At 36.4% G+C, this 25,176-nt stretch overlaps 1 long non-coding RNA gene across 1 annotated transcript in view; it reads right to left on the reverse strand.

Moving 5' to 3' along the window:
- The window catches only part of LOC131998787 (uncharacterized), a 54,382-nt gene extending 35,202 nt beyond the window's left edge, over positions 1 to 19,180 (reverse strand). Inside the window, exon 1 of the long non-coding RNA XR_009398863.1 lies at positions 19,024 to 19,180. This is a non-coding gene — a long non-coding RNA (uncharacterized LOC131998787). The remainder of the gene's footprint in view (positions 1 to 19,023) is intronic.
- Between the last annotated feature and the right edge of the window lie 5,996 nt (positions 19,181 to 25,176).

Below are 25,176 nucleotides of genomic sequence, written 5' to 3' on the forward strand. Positions count from 1 at the left end.
GAATGAAAAGAAAAACATTTTCTTTGTTTCCATTCTCCTCCATCTACAGAAAATAGAAAGCATGGACTAAATTTTTAGTGCCTATTCCTTCAAAAGGAAAAAAAAATGGAAGAATTATGCTTTTGAGCAAAACAAAAAAAAATTACAAAAATTTTGGGGATTTCTCTGTGACTCAGGTCTCAGTCTTAAATAGTGGCATTTAAATGAGTTTCCTGGTGACTTTTCTCATTAAGCCTTTCTTAAAATATCAAAATGTAGCTGAGAACAGCATCGCTACTGCCTTTCAGAGACCTCCTTCAAGAGACTGCTTAGAAACACTGAGGAAAAAATAAATAAATTAAATTTAAAGAGAGAGAGACAGAGACAGAGACAGACTGCTTAGAGGCTGGATTGCAAACCTAGCTCAGTGGTTCCCCAACCTGGCAGCATATCGGTATCGTCAGGGGGAGCTTTTTAGAAATGCAGGTGCCCTGGGCACACCCACTAGTAATTCTTATTCAATATAACCGGTGGGGGCCCAGGAATATGAGTTTGTTCACACTTCCCAAATGATTCTGTTTTGGTTTGGAAACCATCAACAATGAGAGATAAATGCTGCTCCAACTGTTGACCAAGTAGCCAAGTTCTGGCTGATACTAACGCATTATGTTCACACTGCAGTCTCCCTTTTTGATAGCGATCACTTGATAAGGTTCCAATATACAATACCCACTTTCATTCATGCCTTTATAAAAACTGTCATGGTAAAAAAAAAAGAGAGAGAGAGAGAGAGAGCAAATGTTCTGTCATATTCTCCAGATTTCAAGATAGTAAGTTATCTGACTTTCAGAAGTTTACTCTAGAAAAATGAAGAGCGTGAATCTGACTTTAGTGATTTCATTCTTCCCCACCAGCCCACCTGTCAATCCTTTGGGTCTTCCAAGGTTTTTGTTTGGGGTCTAGGAGCTTAAGTTAAACTTGTTCTATTGTCTTGTCCAAAGATGATGAGAATAAATAACATTTTCCATGATGTTACCTAACTTTTGGCTTAATGAATTCAAACATGCCCATCTAAAATCAAAGCCAAAATTTAAAAGTAAACAAAATGCTAGCTAGTTATCCAACAACATAGAGTATGTCCAAGCTATCTTCTGATGTGACAGAAAGATTGTGGCTGCTAAGGAAGGAATCCTGGCTCTCTTACTCTACACCTTTCATGTCACTCTTAGTAGGCTTTGGAATTTTTAAGCTACAGTTCCTTCATCTCCATAATAGGAATGATGCTATTAGACTTAGCGATATTCTGAATATTAAAGGGATAATGTATGGAAACCACTGTGTTCATAATAAATGCTCAACAATTTTGAGGAGTCAGGCTTTGGTCCTGGAGAGACTTGAGCTTTTATTCCAGGTCTACCTCTTGTGACATTAGGGAATCCCTTAAATGTCCTAAGTCTCAATCTCATCACTTATAATGGATAAGATAGCAGTACCTGCTCCCTTTAATGACAGCAAAGAACAATGCACGTAGAGCATTTCACGCATTCTTCCAGGTTGCTGGCACTTCATAGGCCTGATCTAATGGCAACTATTTATTATTACTTTCCTTCTCAACCTGCCTTCCGAAGATTTAGGAAGAAGTTTGGGTTTGCAGAAACGAAGAAGATCTGATGGGTATTAAGGAGGGCACAACATGTGATGAGCCCTGGGTGTTATATAAAACCAATGACTTGTCAAACTAACGATGTACTGTATGTGGGCCAACTGAGCATAATGATAGAAAAGAAGGGAAGAGGATCTCAGCTCTCCTTTCACAGATGAGGGCACTGAGGTCAAAACAGTTAGGTGATTTCCTTCAGGTCACACATCTGGTTGGTGACAGAGCTGCATCTCTAACCCTGAGTCCAGTATTATCCTTACTTTAGGGCAATATTTCTCTTACCTCCCTCAACAGAGATGAATGCTATTTATGATGAACCCAATCACTGAGAAAACTATTATTGAATTACCCTCATGGCTAGAGAACTCAGTCTTAAATGTCAATTTAAAAAAAGCAACCAGATCATTGTTTGTTATAAAATACCACTATTGGGGTGCCTGGATGACTCAGTCGGCTAACCATCTGACTCTTGGTTTCGGCTCAGGTTGTGAGATCTAAGCCCCACGTCAGGTTCCATGCTCAGTGGGAAGTCTGCTTCAGATTCTTTCTTCCCCCCCACCCACCCCTCCTTGCTAACACAGGCTCGCTCTTTCTCTTTCTCTCTCAAATAAATAAAATCTTTTTTTTTTTTTTTTAAGTTTAGTTATTTGACAGAGAGCAAGAGCACGAGCATAGGGAGCAGCAGAGGAGGAGGGAGAAAGAGAATCTCCACTGAGCAGAAAGCCTGATGCGGGGCTCAATCCCAGGACCCCGAGATCATGACCTGAGCCAAAGCCAAGATGTCCAGCCATCTGAGCCACTCAGGTGCTCCTCAAATAAATAAATAAAATCTTTTATAAAAATACCACTATAAAAATATAATAACGGGGCACCTGGGTGGCTTAGTGGATTAAAGCCTCCGCTTTCGGCTCAGGTGATGATCTCAGGGTCCTGGGATCGAGCCCTGCATTGGGCTCTGCTCAGCGGCGAGCCTGCTTCCCTCTCTCTCTGCCTGCCACTCTGCCTACTTGTGATCCCTGTCTGTCAAATAAATAAATAAAATCTTAAAAAATAAAAATGTAATAACATAACTCTCTGGAATAAAAGCCAATGAATGACTAAATCTGGTTAAGAATCAGAAAGGAGCACTTTTGTGATTTTTTTTTCCCTAAATGCATAGAACTCTCCAAAATGCCCCGCTTGTTCTTGGGTTATTGGTTGTACATAAACAGAAAACAAACTCTCCTGGTCTCACGACAACTGGAACACAAATTCCCAGGAAGCCTAGTGAGCTCTCTCAGGGTGATCGATGACAGATGTACAGTTGGGAGGCACTTTCCATGCTCTGAGCAGAGTAAAGGTCCACAGAGATATGGGCCAAAAAAAGCTGCACATAAAACTTGAAAAGAGGGCAATGCATCTTCTGGAGTCCCTTTGGACTTTCTCTTTCACTAACAGAGGATTGCAACCTAAGTGGTTTTTGGCCACAGCAGAAAGTAACAAAAGGCTGCATGGCTGATTTTTCTTAAATGAAAAAAGAGAGGTTTATGGTATTTAAATTGCATGGTCCAGATGGTGTTTTCCATCCTTCATGCTCTTTTGGTGATGGCCATGTCTTGCCTATGGCTTCTGTGGCAGGACACACTCACCAGTCAGCAATTTCACCACTGCTTGGGTCCAAATGAGCTATGGAGAAAGAAATTAGGGTGAGTGGAGAGGCCACAGCTGGGAGACATCAGCCACACTCAACAGGCCTCTCCCACATACATAAACAGAGCAGACAGAGGGAAGAAGGGAGGAGAAACAAAATACTGAGGTTTACAGGGTAGGACTTGGGGCCTGCAGAGGACAGCTCACCACATGACATGTGCCTACAGGTTCAAACCCAATTGCTGAAAAATCCCTGAGTGGCTCTGAAAAAGGTGGCTATTAAATTTCTCAGCTGAAACGTTCAAAGGCTTTCTGATACCACAAAATATTTTTTTGTGCACTTAAACGGTTCCTTAAATACCTCACGGAAGGAGAGAATCATTTAGTAAGCTTATTCTCATGTAGGAAAGTGTCTCCTTTAATAATGGACTATGTTAGCCGGGTTTGGAGTTCCTTCTGTGATTTTAACTCTCTCTCTCTTCACCACAGTTCCCAGTTGAAAATTTCGAGCTTCAAAATTCCCAAAGACCACTATCCTACCCTGTTTATTAGAAGAAACATTGAGGAAGGTAACACGTCGTTCGTGGCATATTGCATTTGTGCCTGAACTGTAAAAGGAAACTAATGCCTTTAGCAATGGATTATGGCTTTTTAAGTACCATTTTCCATGCATAATACTGTAATAAAAAAAGAAAACATCCAAATGAGATATCAGCAAATTTTTTTCTATAGAGTGAAAGAAAATTTTGTAACTCCATATTTGTGTTTTATGTTCAGCCACCTGCTTGTACAACACCAAGTTGTGTCTTTTTTTTTTCTTTTTTTTTTTTCTTTTGGCCCAAAGCAGAGGGTCAAGCTTCCATCGCTCTCTTGCTTTCCTCCAGGGTCACAGAGAATGAGCGCCAACTCGGCCTCCTCCTCAAATGAACAAAAATGTGTGAATAAGAAATTCTTCCCTACAATTCTACCAGACCACAATGCTTTTATGATGTGCATCCTAATTGGGTCCTCCCCGGGAAAGAACATTAAATTTAAATTGTGGCTTACGTCAACAGCAAAGGCAAAGGAAGCTCAGAACAGTGTTCTCAGTGACTTTTTTAGAATGCATAGCTCTTGAAAATACTGGGCACAGCTTTCTACAACTCAGCTAATTATGGGGTTCACTTTTTAATCTTTTTCTTCAATGCTATTAAAATTATTTATTAAAAAAGAAATCTACCTCATACGCTCCTAGTTGGAATATGCTGACTTTTTTCAAATCAAAATGTATTGAGAAACAGAGGTGTTCCTACCCTTGGAGCCAGTAATTCTGTATCTAGAAATTTATTCTAAATCAGAAATTCAAACAAACATTTCTAAAAGTTTTTTAATATAATAGTGACATATAAGAAATGGGGTTAATGTTCACAAGTGAAAAAAGGATCAAATCAATTGTGGGGTAGAATGTTTTGAAGAATATTGATTAATATTGGAAAATACAGTGAGACAATGTTAAGTTTTTCAAATGATACAAACTATTTATAAACTTGATTCTAATTTTAAGTACATATTTATATATGTGTATTTATGTGTATGTGATGATCTATATCTATATATACAAGTATAAATGGAATGGAAATGGAATAAAATGGAATGGAAAGAAAAATTACTATTTTTATTTTCTACTTCAACGGTGCCTGTTATTCCCAAATTTTTTACAATGAACACAGATTGATGTTAAAATTAGAAAAAGATAAATGTAAAAAAGTATATTAAAACTTTCAAAATTGGATATCCTGAGGAATTTTAAAATCATACATCTTGGAACCAAAAGAAATCCCATCTGGCGTAGTTTTTTTATTAAAAACTTAATGCATTTTGTTAGAATAGGCCCAGCGATCTTAACTGACTTATCTAAGGAAATAGTTTAAAGACTATACCTGGTTTTGAATTGAAAAAAAAAAAAAAAGGCAATTTATTTCTCATAAGACTGAATGTGCTACTTCAATGACCTGTACTCACCCACCACAAGCTTGCAGGCTTCTTCTGGTTACCAAGGACAAGTTCTAAGAATTGAGATGAATAACAAAACCCACAGAATGATGGCTTTAAAATTGGGTGGACCCCAGGGATCATCCATTCCAGAATTTCCACCGCAAATGCAATGGAATGACTGGTTCAGCAATTGTTTAGAGGAAACTCCTTAGGAGAACAAGGACACTGAGCATGCGCAGCTCCTTCTGCTAACGCAATGCCACGTTCAACCATGTTATACACTGGATCTTTTAGAGTCTTCCAAAAGAAAGCCAGGATGTGGGCGCAGGCATTTTATTTGGAGATGAGCCTAGGAAGAACTGTGAGGGAAATGGAGGAGAAACAATGGGGAAGAGAATGAAAACCTATAGAGGCGTTGGTATGGGGACTACCGCTGTGGAAAAATGAGGCTCCTTTTGGCTGGGGAACCTCAGAGACATTGCGGCACATGCCTTAAAATTGTGTCACCGTCGGTGGTAAAGCTGGACTATTTAACCACTAACTCTTGTCCCACACTGGTTGCGGGGCTATCCTAAAAGGTTAACTCGCTGGCACTTGCTGCCCCCAGGCTAAGCACACTTCTAGAAACTGACCTGGGTTGACACACGCAGGTACCTTCCACAAGCAGGTTAAGAGTTCACTTAAACTCATGACATCATAGGGGGGACAGAGGCGTAGGGGCAGGTTAGACCTGAGCGGGAATCGTGGCTCTGCCACCTACAAAACTTGGGGCAGGCTATTAAATTTACTGGAAACTCAAGTTTTCCATTGAAAAAATAGGCACTTTCATTAGGTTTTCATTTCCTTCCAGCCACCTTAGAATATCAAGCAATTTTCTTTTGTGCCAGGTCACTAGGCAGGGCTGCTAAAAGCAGCTATCTACTGTTTCTACCATTTGAACAGAGCACAAAACGTGAATTTTAAACTATGCTCCATCAACTGCCATTTAAGGTATTCCAATCCTGAACACTCACTTATCTTTTATGGTAATTATCCCTTATGCTAATTTGGTGGACTTCTGTCCCATTTAGGAATATTTAAGATCAATAATTTCTCTGTTAGGGGTGCCTGGGTGGCTCAATTGACTAGGCATCTGATTCTTGATCGGGGTTCAGGTCTTGATTTCAGGGTTATGAGTTCAAGCCCTTGGGCTCTATGCTGGGCAGGACATGGAGCCTATTTAAAAATTATATTATTATTATTATTATTATTATTATTATTATTATTTCTGTGTTATAATAAAGCCATGGTTTTATAACTTTGAAATTTCACAATAACAATTAACACCACACTATTTAGTGCTTTAAGGTATAAGCAATCTTTACAGTGGACTTCACATGGGATATCTCAAAAAAGCTCACTAATCATATTTGTGAGGTGCTATTAAGAAGCATATTTTACTGATGAGAAATGTTTAAACTGAAAGGTCAATAACTTGCCCATTTGTGTAATTAAAATGCAACATAACCAGAGTCCCAACCTAGATCTGAATGTATCCAGAAATAGTGCATCAACTACCTCGAATCCCTTCTGCTCTACTGGCACTTGGACAGATTGCATGCCTGTAAGTGAAGACAATCTTCCAACTCCTTAATCATCAATATGCACTCTAATAATCAATAGTGGCCTAGTAGAAATAATCAATAGGCTACCTCAATAGAGCATCACTATATGCCATACAAGTCTGTCATTCCCAGTCTCTTTATTTTGGTTCTTTGGATTCAGACAGATCTGGATTCAAATTCTAGTCCAGCGTCTCCTATCTGTGTAATGGACAAATGACTTTGCTTCCACATTGCTTAGTCCCCAATAATGCTCAGTTTGTGTTGCTGGCAGAATATAGAAATTAACTAACATGCATTTCATGTGTCTCAGAAAGAGCACAGGTTCACAAAAGCACAGCTAGAAATTACTACTTCCCAAATGTCAGCAAAACCATCAATCCACGTCTGTTGACCAATTAGAAATGCTCTGGACTCCAAGAGTAGTATCATAGATGTTTTGGCACTCAAAATACATGAAAATATATCTACTGGATTAATTAAACTTCTTTGTTATTATGAGTAGTTCTCATGGCTAAAATGTTGTGCTAGACTTTTCACACTAAGTAAAACTGGTCCAACTTCCATCAATTTACAGACTCGTAAAATATCTATTTGTCTGTAGATAGAAAACAAGTAGTTGTACATGTATACACAACATCCTTGTGTTTATATATTTACATGTAGAAATAAAATTATTAATTTACTCCTACTTTACATAGGTTGTTAAAGGAAACATGCGATTTTACTACTCCCACAATATAATGAATTCATTAACTTATCTTGGTGAATGACGTGATTGTAGCAAAGGGTTAAGAGTCAAACAAGAGGGGAGGAAATAGAATTCAGAAATGAAAATCTATTCTGAAAATCCTGTGATTGCCCATCAGTGAAGTCATTTTGGAAAAATAGCCTGTGGGTAAAATTGTAAACACCATATGTTTTTGAATATTGAAGCGTTGTCTAAGAAAATGCCTGAAAATAGAAAAACTTTAATCCCAAGATTACTTTGCATTGGCAGATATATCCATAATATTAATACCCTTTTCCTTTAAAACCTTGCTGGTTCTGCAAATAGTTTTTTATACTAACTCAAATGAAGGCTACAAAGAATTTATGTCTTTATTGAGCTTTATAAATTCCATAGTTATTGGAAAAGAATGAGCTTCTAGGAAAAAATCTTGTATTTAATTCACATCTGTGTTTTTTGGTGATTCTGTCATTAACGCACTGTGACCTTTCTGTGTGTGAGATTTCTCACGGAAATCCAAGCAAATGGTGCCGTTCATCCTCTGAGTTCATTACCAAAAAAGTTATAAGTAGGATACTGTAAAACAAAAGCCATTGTGCATCTCTAAGTAGATCATATTTTATATTTTAGTGTCCTCAGTGACTTGTTTTTTTCAGTGACTCTTGAAAAGAAATGTAGACAGCATCACAGATGAATACAAGTTTCAGTACCATTCTGTATAGCTAGCATTTTGTCATAAGAGAAAACATTAAACAACTAGGTCTAAAGGCAGTGGAAAGGAGATGGATGGCATGATTCACACTACCATTTGATTAGATAGATAGAATATTTGTAATAAAGCATGTCCTAATGGCACCCGAGTAGCACAGTTAGCTAAGTGTCCGGCTCTTGGTTTTCGGCTCAAGTCGTGATCTCAGGGTTATGAGATCAAGTCCAGCACTGTGCTCTGCGTTCAGCATGGAGTCTGCTTAAGATTCTCTTTCTCTCTCCTGCTTCCTCTGCCTCTCCCCCTGCTCTCTTGCTCTTTCATACAAATAAATAAATCTATAAAAAATGTTTTTAAATAATAAAAAAGATTTTTTAAAAACATGCCCTAATACTACCTACTGAAAAAACACCAAAAGACACAATATGGAATCTAAAAGGCATTTTCTCACAGTGTTAGTGTATACATCAGTCAACCATCACATAGCTTGAGAATTGTATAAATTTCTGTGTATCAATTTTAGCAAGTTTATCAGTCTTAATGCTTTCAGCTGTTGAGCAAACTCATTAACATACAATTTAATTAGTTTATAAAAGTGCCTAATAAAGGGTAGTTTAACACTAGTTAATATGGACTCACATAAACAATCATTTCCTGTGAATGCTTATTAATTAGACAAGTAGAACTTAACAAATAAAACTACTGTGAGATTTGGGCAAATCCTTCCACAACTCTGGTCCATAGTGACTTCATGCAGAATGCATGGATTGCTTGATTTTCAGTGTCCTCCTAACCTTGAAAGTTTTGAATTGTCATTTCATGTATTTGTTTTCATAAATTAAATTCAAGTTGAACGTACTTAATGAGAAATCTAAAAAATAGTGTAATGGAAAGTTTTAGAAATGTTTTCTTTTGAATTGCTTCCAATCTTCCTTTCATATTTGCTCACTTACATATTTACCTAACCAGGCAAAAAGCAATTCCATTTTTCTTTACCGAATAATTTATGGATAACATATATTTTTACATTTTTTTATTATATTTCTATTTACTTCTCTCCCTTCCATTGGAAAGTAAGCTCTTTGAGAACAAGAGCCATGCCCATTTCTTTCTTTTTATTTTAATTGTCCTTAGCAAAATGATTTACTCACGTGTTCATTAAATATTTTTAAATAAACTAATGTTGTCTCAGAACATCAATTTAGTGAGAGCTCAGGCATCTGCCTTTTCCTGCCACCCTCCCTGAGGCTGTGGGTGTGGCATAATCTGAAATTCAGATTGGAGAGTTTCTCCACTCTTGCCTTTTTTACATTGCTCTAAGCCATTTCAGAAATCATCTGCTCTTGCTCTTTACCCTCTTGGCTTTGAGAATTGGTTTATCCTCCTTGTTTTGTTCCATTTGGCTTTGGCAACTGTTCCCACACTGTTTACCTTGTGTACTGACCTTGGAAACCCCTAAGATTTGCCTCTGCTAATTGTCTCCGCCTCCTTTGGCTCCAAATTCTAAATCATTGCCCAGACTAAGCCTCTGAGACACCACCTGCCCTGTCTTGTGGAAAGGAGACCATATTTGATTTCTTTGGAAAACATCCATCTTATCAGGTTCATGCAAATTTCACATTTGTTTGTTATGGCCATTTAAAACCCAGACAGCAATAATCTGAAAAAGTTTCTACCTGGGAAGGTGAAGAGAACATTCTCTTGGTTCCAGGAACAAGTGCCTATATTGAAACAAAGCAGTAGAAGAAAGGATGTACTTCGTCATAGAATGCATGAAGAATATGGAAAAATAATTAAGAATTAAGGATGCTAAAATATAAAGTATAGAACCTAGTAGTTTAAAAGAACTCCAGAGCTTTAAATAAATAAAAGATCTAATAAAAAGCCTTCACTCAGTATAAATCTCCCTTATAAAATATTTCTGATACATGAACATTCAGACTGTTTTAATATTTCCAGAGATAAAGAGCTAAGGAAGCCAATACCTTAGAAATTCTACCTTTAATGGATATCTGCATGCAGTAATTTCCACCATGTTTGTCCTGGTGTAATCCTTTGAAAACCACACACACACACACAAATGTCTTTCCTTTCCAAGTGATAATTCTTTAAATATTGTAAAATGACCATGACAGCCTCTACTACCACCACCACCTGTATGTGTGTGTGTGTGTGTGTGCATACATCCATGTGTGTACCTAATTATAAGAGCTTTCTACCTATTAATACTGAAGCAAGTACTTTACATGTATTATCTCTATTATCATAACTTATGAAGTTATTATTAATTTCACTGTGGGCTTATGTTTAACGTTTCAGAACATGATTTCTATCATATAATAATAAAGTGGACTCTAAGCTTGAATTTTAAAATGAGAATGCTGATACATGCCTGGTATAGGTCTTGCAAATCTTAAGTGAATTAGAGTTTGGTGTAAGAATTAAGTTAGGTAAAGGATGGAAAGCACCAGGATTTTCAACAAATGGAGACTGTCATTTGCCTATCAGCATTAACTGCTTTCAAGCCAGGCATCTTCAATCTAGTACTTATGCAACTGAGTTAAAAATGTTTATATAATTATAAAAAATAATACATATCCAGCATAAAAGCTGAAACAAAAAATAAAACCAAGAGAAAGCATGTATCAGAAAGACAAAGATAGTATTTGGTATATATCTGTTGCATTTTTTACTTGCATAGAATTTCAATTGTTTATATAGATGAAGATCATCCAGCTCTGGGTTTTCAGCATTAATACACAGGTGTCTTACCATATCATTGGAAAATACCTCTTCATAAGTTTCATTTTGATGGAAGCATGATCATGTGAATATGCCATGACTCTAATAACTGATCTCATTTGGATGTTTACTTATTTGAATAGTTCACTATTATAAACACCTATGTAATGAACCTGTTCATTCACAAATATTACTCTGTTTTTAATTTTTATTAGAATAGAGCTCAGATATTTTTTCAGATTTTTTTAAAAAGAAATAATCTTGATAAATATATTTCAGTTGATACTATTGACTAAAATGCAAGGTTCCATAAATACCTTATCTTACATTTTGGGTGGATCTGTGTGTGTTTGTGTCTGTGCATATGTGTGTGTTTATTAAACTTCATTGCATTGATTTTATTCCAAATTGATTCAGTGGGTCCAAAGTTTTTGTATATTTCTCACAGTTTTGCAACTTCTACAAACATAATTTGTCTAAGTCTTCATTCAAATTAGTCATATGAACTTTGAGGTAGAAGTATCTAGGACATTTTGACATGTCACTGGAGACATGCCAATTTGATATTGGTTCATTAATGAAAAATCTGGGAACATTGTTCAAATAGGTAAAAATATTACTAACAGTATGTGTCTCTATATCATCAACAAGATGGTAAAATTCCTTCCAAACTATACTATGACAAGGTAGATTCATCTTAAAAGGGTTCAAACAATTGAATGGAATTTGCAACCATATTTCAAATTTTAGAATTAAACTATTTTGAAATAGCTACTAGCGGTGTGCCTGGATGGCTCAGTCAGTTAAACATGTGATCTTAATCTCAGCTCAGGTGTTGATCTCAGGGTCATGAATTCAAACCCCTACTTTTAAAAAAAAAATTGATAAAATAGGAAATAATAGGTAATATGAATTAACAATCAGATCTATATCATTTCTACTGCCTAGGTATTTATCCATGCAATATTTAGAGAGTTATTTTTAGGGACATTGCCTTGGACCCATGTATGTTTCTCAATGGCAAAAAAATATATAACTTTGCCTAGAGAATCAAATTTATTATTGTAAAAATAAAAGCACAAAAAATTATTAGGTAATTTATTTTTTAAACATAAAAGTATGGGTGTTCGCATGGATGAATGGATGGATGGATGGATGGAATATAATATCCAAAATGTTTACTACATTATGGACAGTTTGACAAGAGGGAGGAGGAGCAGGAGACTTTGGTTTTGTCTGGTCCCAGGAATTAAGCTAGATAACTATCAAATCATTCTGAAGACCTGTGAACTTAACTAGAGAGCTAAGAAAAGCATTGTGTAACTCTACAAATAAAAAAGTGATGACTTTCTGCAAGAATGACAAGATGGAAAAACTCACCTCAAAAAAGAGAACAAGCAGGAGTACTGACTGCCAGGGACCTAATCACTATAGATATAAATAAGATGTCATAACTAGAGTTTAGAAAAATGTTTATAAAGATACTGGCTGAGCTTGAAAAAAGCATAAGAGACACTAGGGAATCCCTTTCTGGAGAAATAAAAGAGCTAAAATCTAATTAAGTCAAAATAAAAAAGGCTATTAATGACATGAAAGAAAAAATGGAGACTCTAACTGCTAGAATAAATGAGACAGAAGAGAGAATTAATGATACAGAAGACAAAATTATGGAGATTAAAGAAACTGAGAAAATAAAGGAATAAACAACTACAGGATCAGGAGGGGGGAATGTGAGAGGTAAGTTATACCATAAAGCAAAACAATATTAGGATAATTGGGACCCCAGAAGAAGAAGAAAGGGGGGTGGGTGTGCAGAAGGTATACTGGAACAAATTATAGCAGACCACTTCCCTAATCTGAGGGAGGAAACAGGCATTCAAGACCAAGATGCACAGAGAACTCCTCCTCAAAATCAATAAAAATAGGTCAACACCTCAACATGTAATAGTGAAACTTGCAAATCTGAGACTAAGAGAAAATCCGGAAAGCAGCTCAGCACTGTAACCTACAAAGGTAGAAACACTAGACTGGCAGCAGAGCAATTCACAGAGATCTGGCATGCCAGAAAGGACTGTCATGATATATTTAGGGTACAGTCAAGAACACTTTATCCAGCAATGCTATCATTCAGAATAGGAGAGATAAAAACCTTTCAGGACAAACAGAAACTAAAAGAATTTGTGAACACTAAACCAGCCCAGCAAGAAATATTAAAGGGGATCCTTTAGGAAAGAGAGAGCCCAAAAGTAACATAGACCAGAAAGGAACAGAGAAAATATACAGAAAGAGTGACTTGACAGGTAATACAATGGCACTAACTTCATATCTTTCAAAAGTTAGTCTGAGTATAAATGGACTAAATTCCCCAATCAAAAGACACAAGGTAAGAGATTGGATTAAAAAAGCAAGACCCATTGGTATATTGTCTGCAAGACTCTTTTTAGGGCCAAAGCATATCCAGATTGAAAGAGAGGGGGTAGAAAACCATTTACCATGCTAACGGACATCAAAAGAAAGCTGGGGTAACAATCCTTATATCAGACAGATTAGGTATTAAGCAAAAGATTGTGATAAGAGATGAGGAAGGACACTATATCATCATTAAAGGGTCTATCCAACAAGAAGATATAACAATTGTAAATATTATGCACCTAACATGGGAGTAGCAAATAATATAAACCAATCAAAACAAAATTAAAGAAGCACACTGATAATAATACAATAGTAGCAGGGAGTGTTAACATCCTACTTACTGAAATGGACAGCTCATCTAAGCAGAAGATCAACAATGAAACAAGGGCTTTGAATTACACACTGAGCCAGATAGAATTCACAGATATATTCAGAGCATTCCATCCTAAAGCAACAGAATACACATTCTTCTCAAGTACACATGGAACATTCTCCAGAATAAATCACGTATTCTTCTCAAGTACACATGGAACATTCTCCAGAATAAATCACGTACTGGGTCACAAATCAGGTCTCAACTGGAACCAAAAGATTGAGATCATTCCCTGCATATTTACAGACCACACTGCTTTGAAACTGGAATTCAAACACAAGAGGAAATTTGAAAAGAATCAAATACATGAAGGTTAAAAAGCATCCTACTAAAGAATGAATGAGTCAATGAGGAAATTAAGAAAGAATTTTAAAAATTCACAGAAACAAATGAAAATGAAAACATAACTGTTCAAAGCCTTTGGGATACAGCAAAGGCAGTCCTAAGTGGGAAGCAATATAAGCCATTCTGAAGAAACAATAAAGGTCTCAAATACATGAGCTAACCTTACACCTAAAGGTGCTGGAGAAAGAATGGCAAATATAGCCCAAACCCAGCAGGAGAAGAGGATTAATAAAGATTAGAGCAGAAATCAATGAAATAAAAACCAAAAGAAAAGGAGAACAGATCAATCAAATTAGGAGCTGGTTCTTAAAAAGAATTAATAAGATCAATAAACTCCTGGCCAGACTTATCAAAAAGAAAAGAAAAAGGACCCAAACCCCTAAAATCATGAATGAAAGGAGAGAGATCACAACCAATACTGAAGAAATACACACAATTATAAGAACATATTATGAACAACTATATGGCAACAAATTAGGCAATCTGGGAGGAATGGATGCATTCCTAGAGACATATAAACTACTAAAACTGAACCAGGAAGAAACAGAAAGCCTGAACAGACCCATAACCAGCAAGGAAATTGAAGCAGTAATCAAAAATCTCCCAATAAACAAGAGCCCAGGGCAAGAAGGTTTCCAGGGGAATTCTACTAAACTTTAAAGAAGAATTAAACCTATTCTCCTGAAACTGTTTCAAAAAATAGAAATAGAAGGAAAGCTCTCAAGCTCTTTCTATGAGACCAGCATTGACTTGATCCAAAAAGTCAGACAAAGACCCCACCAAAAAGGAGAATTATAGACCAATATCCCTGATGAACATGGATGCAAAAATTTCTCACCAAATACTAGCCAACAGGATCCAACAGTACATTAAAAGGATTATTCACCAAGACCAAGTGGGATCTATTCCCAGGTTGCAAGATGGTTCATCATCCACAAATCAATCAATGTGATATACTACATTAATAAGAGAAAGGACAAGAACCATATGATCCTCTCAATAGATGCAGAAAAAGCACTCAACAAAGTATAGCATCCTTTCTCAATTAAAACTCTTCACAGTGTAGAGATAGAGGCAACCTACTTCAATATCATAAAAGCCAAATACAAAAAGCCCACAGTGAATATCATTCTCAGTAGGGAAAAACTGAGAGATTTTCCCTTATGGCCAGGAACACGACAGGGATGTCTACTATCACCTCTGTTGTTCAACATAGTAGTAGAAGTCCTAGCCTCAGTAATCAGACAACAAAAAGAAATAAAAGGCATCCTGATCAACAAAGAAGCCAAACTCTCACTCTTCACAAATGACATAATACTCTATGTGGAAAACCCAAAAGACCATCCCAAAATTGCTAGAACTCACACAGAAATTCAGCAAAGCATCAGGATATAAAATCAATGCACAGAAATCAGTTGCATTTCTATACACTAGTAATGAGACAAAAGAAAGAGAAATTAAGGAGTCAATTCCATTTACAATTGCAACAAAAACCATAAGATAATGAGGAATAAACCTAACCAAAGAGGCAAAGGATCTGTACTCAGAGAACTATAGAACACCAATGAAAGAAATTGGGGACAACACAAAGAAATGGAAAAACATTCCATGCTAATGGATTGGGAGAACAAATATTGTTAAAGTGTCTATGCTACCTAGAGCAATCTATACATTTAATACAAACCCTGTCAAAATGCCATCAACTCTTTCTATAGAGCTAGAACAAATAATCTTAAAATTTATATGGAACCACAAAAGACCCTGAATAGCCAAAGGAATGTTGAAAAAGAAAACCAAAGCTGGTGGCATCACAGTTCTGGACTTCAAGCTTTATTACAAAGCTGTAATCATGAAGACAGTATGATACTGGCACAAAAACAGACACATAGATCAATGGAACAAAATAGAGAGCCCAGAAATGGACCATCAACTCTATGGTCAACTAAAGCAGGAAATAATATCCAATGGAAAAAAATACAGTCTCTTCAACAAATGATGTTGGGAAAATTGGACAGCCACATACAGAAGAATGAAACTGGACCATTTTCTTACACCATACACAAAATGGATGAAAGACCTAAAGGTGAGACAGGAATCCATCAAAATCTTGAAGGAAAACAGAGGTGGCAACCTCAGTTACCTTGGCCACAGCACCTTCATGCTAGACCTGACTCCAAAGGCACGGGAAACAAAGGCAAAAATGAACTATTGGGACTTCATCAAGATAAAATCTTTTGGGCAGCAAAAGCAACAGTTGATAAGACCAAAAGACAACCAACAGAATGTGAGAAGATATGTGGAAATATTTTACCAGATAAAGGACTAGTATCCAAAAATCTATAAAGAACCTATCAAATTCAATACCTAAAGAACACATAATCCAATCAAGAAATAGGTAGAAGACATGAACAAACATTTCTCCAAAGAAAACATAAAAATGGCCAACAAACACATAAAAAATGCTCACCATCACTTGCCATCAGGGAAAGACAAATCAAAAACCACAAGGGGATACCACCTCACACAGGTCAGAATGGTTAAAATTAACAAATCAGGAAACTTGACAGATGTTGGTGAGGATATGGAGAAAGGGGAACCCTCCTACATTGTTGGTGGAAATGCAAGCTGGTGCATCCACTCTAGAAAGCAGTACAGAGGTTTCTCAAGAAGTTGAAAATAGAGCTACCCTAAAACCCAACAATTGCACTACTATATACCCCATGATACAAATGTAATGATCCAAAAATCCCAATGTTCATAGCAGCAATGCCCACAATAGCCAAACTATGGAAAGAGCCCAGATGTCCATTAACAGATGAATGTATAAAGAAGATATGGTTATAAATACAAAGGAATATTAGTCAGCCATCAAAAAGGTGGAATCTTGCCATTTTTAATGACTTGGATGGAACTGGAGGGTATTATGCTAAGTGAAATAAGTCAAATCAAAGAAAGGCAATTATATGATTTCATTCATATATAGAATTAAAGAAACAAAACAGGATTATAGGAGAAGGGAGGGAAAAATAAAACAAGATGAAATCAGAAAGGGAGACAAACCATAAGAGACTTTGAATCATAGGAAACAAACTGAAGGTTGCTGTAGGGAGAGGTTTGGGGGATGGGATAACTAGATGATGGACATGATCAGAGCCCATGATGTAATGAGCACTGGATGTTATATAAGACTTATGAATCACTGAACTCTGCCTCTGAAACTAATAATATACTATATGTTAACTATATGTTAATTAATTGAATTTAAATTTTTTAAAAAAGGAGGCAACATTCTCTGCCCTTGGGGCATCTGGGTGGGTCAGTCAGTTAAGCATCCAAGTCCTGGTTTCAGCTCAGGTCACAATCTCAGGGTTCTAGAATGGAACCCTGCACCCAGGCTCCCCACTCAGTGGGGAGTCTATTTGTCTCCCTCTCTGTGCTCCTCCCCTTGTTCACATGTGCACTCTTTCTGTTTCTCTAAAGTAAATAAGTAAATCTTTATTAAAAAATATTTACAACATCTTAAATCTTTTATGGTCAATAGTACATTGTCCTACATCCATTGAGCTTTAGCTGTGGGTTGACAGGCAAGACTTATGAAAGCACATGTTTGCTAAAAGAATAGCTCTCATCTGTTAGTTTTGCTGCTTTAATAATGGAAATGTTTCAATGGATAGATAGTATTCTGCAAGTGTAATTTTTCATATAATAAAAATAATTTCAAGTGAAATTAGATTTCAGGTATTAGTTTATCACTAAAATATCATTTATTCCCTTTTAAAACACTGCTTTAAAAATGAGTTTTAAAAGAATTACTCATTTTTTCTTATGATGGATTCAAAAAAAGCCTGACAAAATTAAAGTAGCTTTTTTACAGCACCCAGAAGAGTCCATACAATGTTGTTCTGGGTTTCTATCATAACTTAAAGGGAAACTTGTATAATAACTAGAGACCATGATGTCCTACAAATAATGAAGAAAGATATTCCCAGGTTCCTTGCTACCAAAAACCACATAGGTGGCACCAAGCTTGATTTCCAAGTGGAACAGTCATGGCATTACCTTATCAATCTCAAGAAACCTAGGCAATGCTCCTGCTGGCAGCTTGTGCCATTGTTGCCACAATAATGTTAGTATCATATCCTCCAAGAATACTAGCCAGGGAGTTCTTAAAGGTTTGCTATCAGAGCCAGTCCTCCTGCCAGTGCTCAGCTTCCAGAAGCTTCAAGAACCAGATCTGGGCAGCCATCCTGGAGTTGTGTCTTCTGAACGTTACTGATCCCAGGGCTGACCACCAGCCTTATGTTAACCTGCCTACCATTGCCTCCGGTAACACAGACTCTCCTCTGTGTTATGTAGGCATTGCCAGCCCATACCCTAACAAGAAAGCACACTCAGCTGGTCTGAGATGGTGGATATGAGACTGGGGAAGTTTTGAGCATTCGTGGCTCCATCCTATGAAATCCAGCTGAAGATCATGCCTCATCTCTCCTTCCACAAAGTTCCTACTTCCAAGAAATTGGAAAAGAAGAGCAGACGGCTGCAGAAAAGACCATGACCAGGAGGAATTTCAAGGTGAATGGACAGCTCCAGCTCCTAAGCTACACTAATACTCAACCTGAGGTCACATCTGGGTCTGGAGTTGGGCAGGTGTCCTCTGTTCCTAGTCAGCACTTCCCTGCAGAGGACTGGAGCACTTAGCTTGATCACCGAGATCTGCTCTACAGCTCCCACTCTTCAGGTCACTGAAAGGGTAGGAACACCCAGCTCAGTAGTGGTCTTAAGCTGTTCTTCCACAGACTCTTAGAAAATCGAAATAAGGTTGACAAAAATTAAACAGTATGCAAAAAAATAATGAAAGGAGATCTTCCTTACCTTTGCAACATTTGAAAACATGGCCTCCTCATCCAGCATGTTACAGCAGCTCTGCAATTTTTCTGATCTCTTTTTCTAACTTGTCTTCATTTTAATTTTTCTTTCATTTTTTAAAATCTCAAAGTTTAAGTTTCTTATAATTTGTCTTCAACATGGTATTCTGTGAAAAGTATATTAAAGGGGAGAGAAGTAATTTGGCTTAGATAATCACTGTTAAGGGTATTACCTTAATTTTTTTAAGCATATTGAAATGAGAAAGTCATTGAAAACCAATGGACAGGGGTACCTGGGTAACTCTGTCAGTTAAGCACCTATTTTCAGCTCAGGTTGTGATCTCCAAGTCCTAGGCTGGAACTCCAGATCAGACTCCCAGCTCAGCAGAATCTGCATCTCCCTCTGCTGCTCCCCGCTGCTTGTGCTCTCTCTCTCTCTCAAATGAATAAATAAAAATCTTAAAAAAAAGAAAAGAAAAGAAAAGAAAACCATTGGACAACCATTGAGGCATTATTTACAGGTTCTGTTTGTATGACTTGGAGACTGTAATGTTAAGTAGAATCTTTGGCTGTCATTTTCTTCCACTGTGATGATGTCCTTGCTGTCCACAACAGAGTAAATGAGCATTTATACCTGGTAAAGAAACTGTATATGAAGAAAAGAAGAAAAGTGAAGATAAGACACCAACACTCATTGAGCTCCTATGTGCCAGCATTTACAAGGTTGACATTGCTTTTAACTCTCACAAAAATTACAAGCTAATTAGAATTAGAAGCTCAGAGGAGTGGAGCCATTTTCCCAAGGCCTCATAGGTAGTAAGTGGCGTGGGCTAGCTCCAACTTCAGATTTCAAGCTCTCTCTCATTAACCATGCTGCCTCTCAGCTACCAGATGGTCTTTCATGAAGAAAGTAAAAAACTGTTGAGACGATATTATGAAACATCTTAAGACATTCAAAAATATTTTTATAGAGGGCATAATTATTCCCATATCACTGTGGTTAAAGTAAACAATATTAATCTCCACGGTGTTGATGCTTTCAAGTTTGAAGTGGCCTCTCTTGGAATTCCCGATAGTATATATAGTACATGACATTGAGTTTCTTTACCTAGCTGAACAGCTTCCTTTCAGGGTCATAATACTCTATATATTAACATAGGATCACAGGAGTGATCATAGGAGTATCAGGGTTTCTCTGTAGCCCTTACCTATGGTCTGAGAAACTCTAGATCTTTATTTTCATTGCACAGGATTAGAAGGAAAATATCATCTCCAAATGTCAATGTAATTGAATCATAGCAATATCGAGAATTCTAATCAAACCAATCCCTCTTAAATCAGAACAAAGACTGGGGCACCTGGGTGGCTCAATGGGTTAAGCCTCTGCCTTGGGCTCAGGTCATGATCTCAGGATCCTGGGATGGAGTCCCCACTCCCTCTGCTGCTCTTCCCACTTGTGCTCGCTCTCCTTCTCTCACTCTAAAAAATAAAATAAAATAAAATAAAAATCAGAATAAAGACAGCATCAAGGGTAAAATATGCAAATTATTTTTGACACTCCTCTTCTTCATTGTAATCTTTCTCCTTGCATTGTTTTGCCTTTTCTTGTTTACTTAACAAATATTTATTGTGCATTTACTAAGTCCCTGTCATTTTGCTCAGACCATTTGCTAATTTCTGGTAAAAAGAGACTATTGAAAATTAAATATTAGTAATATTAAAAAAGAATGTATTATTTAATACACTGATAAAATTCCACAGTCATGCTGGAAAAAACCTCACTGGGAATAAAAAATAGAAAAATAACTTCCTGAACAAAGTTTAAAAATAATAATGATAAGCAGATACATAGATATTGATATTATACCAAAAAGGGAAATTAAATTTAGTTCTTGTCAAATATAGGAAGAACAGCATCAAAATGATACCTGCTATTTTCATTCAGCATCATTCTTGAAAGTTTGGCTAATTTCAAGAAGATATAAAGCAGAAATAAGAGATGTTACATTAGAAAATATAAGACAAAATTATGATGATTTACAATGGATAGGATATCACCACATAAGAGAATCAACACAAAACTGTTAGAATTAGTAAAATAAATCAAATGATCAAATGTAGGATTATTTTCTCTGCTGTTTATTTTGGACATTTATACCTACAAAAAAGTCAGAAGAATAATCTAATGACTATCTGTATTTTTTTTTAAAGATTTTATTTATTTATTTGACAGAGAGATAGATCCCAAGTAGGCAAAGAGGCAGGCAGAGAGAGAGAGAGAGGGAAGCAGGCTCCCTGCTGAGCAGAGAGCCCAATGTGGGGCTCGATCCCAGGACCCGGGATCACGAACTGAGCCGAAGGCAGAGGCTTAACCCACTGAGCCACCCAGGTGCCCCCTATCTGTATTTTTTAAACCAAGATTCATCAAGTGTTAAAATTTTTGCCACATTTGCTTTTCTCTCATTTTATCCATATATCTGAGTGTTTGTATATTTTCTCTTTTTATTTTTGTTAAAGCATTTAAGAGAAAACTACAAACATTACAATGCTTGATTCCTAAAACTTAAGCATGTATACAAAAGTATTTTTAAAAGTCAATATCTTCTCATATATAATCAATAACTAGTTAGAGAATATAATGAAATAGATATCATTTGCACTAACAACAAAAAATTAATGGCCTTATTGAGAAATATGCTGGATCCAAACATCCAAATGAGAAAAATCATTTTAAACATTTGTTGAGCTACATAAAAGATAAACTATTTCTGGATAGAAGACAACATATAATAAGATTCCCATTTTTCTCAAATTAATTCATATGTACACATTACACAAATCCAATCAGAATTATATTGTGATTTTTTTTTTGAAGATTGACTGATTGATTGATTGATTGATTGATTTGACAGGCACAGATCACAAGGAGGCAGAGAGGCAGGCAGAGAGAGAGAGGGAAGCAGGCTCTCTGCTGAGCAGAGAACCCGAAGCAGGACTCGATCCCAGGACCCCGAGATCATGACCTGAGCTGAAGGCAGCGGTTTAACCCACTGAGCCACCCAGGCACCCCAATTGTGATATTTTTTAAACCTTAACAAAATCTTTCTAAAGTTGATAAAAAAAAATCAGGCAAGAATCAAAAATAGAGTTTTGAAAAGAAATAAGGAAAGAAGACTAACCTTACATTTAGGCTTCCTAGTGAACCAGAGACTGTAACTACTGGCATTAAAACAAAATTTGAGCCCCATTTTATCACCACAACTTGCTTGACCTTAGAGAAGTGATTAGCTTCTTAGAGTTCTGAGTACCTCATATAAAACAGACATCAAAACATCCGTCATGCAGGGTTATGTGAGGATTCCAAGTAGCCCACTTGAAGAATGCAATACAATGTCCAGGCAATGACAAAAAAGTCAATATATGTATTGGAGGTATTTTTTAGCTATTTTGAGTTTGTAATTTGTAATTAACTTGGATCCAAAATAAATTTCAGTTCTATATAAGGTTGGCTATTATTGGACTTTTAAAAACATATATATATTGTAAAACTTAAAAATTAAAAAATAAAGAAAGAGAAGCAAGCCATAAAAAAGGAAATATAAACTAAAATTTAGCAAACCTTCAGGGTAGAAACTTTTTACCTTTGGAAAGATATAACAAATTATAAAATTTATGCTCAGAAAGATATTTTGGAAGAAACATATCCCAATATTAACAGCATTTGTCTTTGGGTGGTGGAACTATGAACAGTCTTTTCCTTTATTCACCTTTTCTGCATCTTCCAAAGGCAATAAAGAAGCATATATTAACTTTAAGATAAAAATATTTTTCAAAAAAATGTAAATAAAATAATTGCATTACACTGAACGCCAAGAGTGCGTGTCACAAGACACATTTTTTTTTAAGGCTTCAAGAGCAAAGAAGCACCAGATTCTTCGAGGCAAGCAAAGAGTCAGAAAAGCCTTCACAGGAGAAAGTACATCTAAGTGAATTCAAAGAACGAATAAGAAATGGACAGATAGAAGGAGGCGAGCCACCATACCGCAGGGAAGGGTAAAGATAAAAGATGGAACAGAGGGGGATAGATACATCTGCTACATTAAGGGGATTTTACTTCCCTCTACAGGCAGAAAGAAGCAACATATTCATCACTGGGTACATGGATGGATGGATGGATGGATGGTTAGATGAATGGATAGTTGGTTGGATGGATGAGTGATTTGACTGAAAGTAAGGATTTTAAGCTGGTGAGAAATAGGATAAGAATGCAGATTAGCTGTGGGAAGCATGCACTAGAAGGGCAAATGAAGAGACCATTAAGAGACTATTTTGCAGGTACTAAATAGTGAAGCCTGCTTTGTGAAAGAGTGAGTCCGATTAGGAGGTTATGTCAGCTTATCTGTACATCACTTACTTTCTCTGTTCAGTACTTAGACAATGCCTGACAAAAAGGGAGAAAGAACAAGAAGGAAGATGTATAGAGAAGGAGCTAGAAAGGAAAGGAAAAAAGACTGGCAAGATAGGAAAGACAAAGTGTGGCAGAGAAAGAGAGAAGAAAAGAGATGAGAGAGGAAAAAAAATGGGCAAAAAAAAAAAAAAGAAAGAAAGAAAGAAATGGGTAGGGAAAATACACAGGGCAAAAATACCCAGCAGTATGAAAAAATGAGAAAATATGAAGAGCTTTTCAGAGATTTTCAGAAATCCGTAACTAAACTAGCACATACTCATGTAAAAAGTAGAGCATCAGGAATTGTTCATTTGTGGTTATTTCTATTATTTGTGCTTAATTCCTATCAAGATTACTCCTGATGCTTCAGTTTCTTTTGCGTCTATGGAGCGGACCAATCTGCACATGGATTTCTCAAACACAATCAATGCAACATTGTTATTAGCAGACTCATCTAAGTTCATGGCCATCTCCAGCCCACAGCAATATTGGGCAAGCTTCCAAGCTGTCCTCCCTCTTGGTAGAGCAATAATCCATTCCCCACTCCAGACAAAATTTTTACTCCACTATTTGAATGCTTACTTTAAAAGAACACAAATTAATAAATGTATTGAACGACCTGGTCAGTACCAAGGAGCTAACATTGTTATTATTTGCTAAAGGCAATATAATTTGATCTGGTACCCTTCCGTTTACTTAACTATAGATTCTCATTCACAGTGCCAAGGGAACATATTTTGAAAAGATGATATTTTTATCTATCTGAAGCACCAGGGAAAGGAATATAAATCATCACCTCAAATTTAAAAAAAAAAAAAAAAAAAGCCTTACTTTCATGAGCTAGACTGACCACATCATTTACTAATGTTGGCAAAGGTTCAGAGCCTAATGAGTAAAAATAAAACTAGTGTTTCCCCTCAAGAGGTTATTTTTTTTATGTACAGCAGATTTGAGGAATGTTGTTTATTACAGCTAGGTAAATATTTTTAAAGACTTGTTTTGACGGAAGCTGTGTTTCTTCTAAGAGAGGTTTATGAGATATTGTAGCAGCCCAGAAGATGCAAATCAGTAGCATTTATGAGCTGGTAAAGAAGATAGCATGAAGTTGTACATGACATACAATGAAAATGCACAACTTTTGTCATTAAAATTGCACATGGGTATCTAAGGGAAGTCACTATTTCTTACAGCATGCCTTTCTCGTGCATCTAAATGGTAGCTCCATATCTCATGTGCATGCATGCTCTTGTTCAAGAAGACATACAGAGAATCCTAAATTTATAGTAGATACAAATTGGAGGATAATTATGCACAAGCCAGAAGGACTTTATAAACATAAGTGTTTTTTAAAGTAGCTCACTTAGTGCACTTAAAAAATTATTTTTTATCTACATCCATAACCTACATGCAATCTATCAAAATCACATCTATTAGGTAAAGTGAGGTATATCTGTAAGTAGAATTTAAAGAGTATAATCAGAAGGTATTCCATAAAAGTATGAAAATAAAAATTCTTTAAAACTGCTCATTTTTTTAAATTTCAGGAGATATCTTTGTACAGTATTTAAGAAAGGCAAGTATTAACTTAAATTTATATGTAGAATTCAAGGGAAATACCAGTTTTGTTTCCTGCATAATTGAGAGATTATTGGATTGTGAGCCAGACTACTGATCTTGGGCACACAGCACGTGAGCTTCCAAACCCATCCTGTA

This window comes from Mustela nigripes, chromosome 13 (genome assembly GCF_022355385.1).
Source record: "Mustela nigripes isolate SB6536 chromosome 13, MUSNIG.SB6536, whole genome shotgun sequence".
NCBI classification, from domain to species: domain Eukaryota; kingdom Metazoa; phylum Chordata; class Mammalia; order Carnivora; family Mustelidae; genus Mustela; species Mustela nigripes.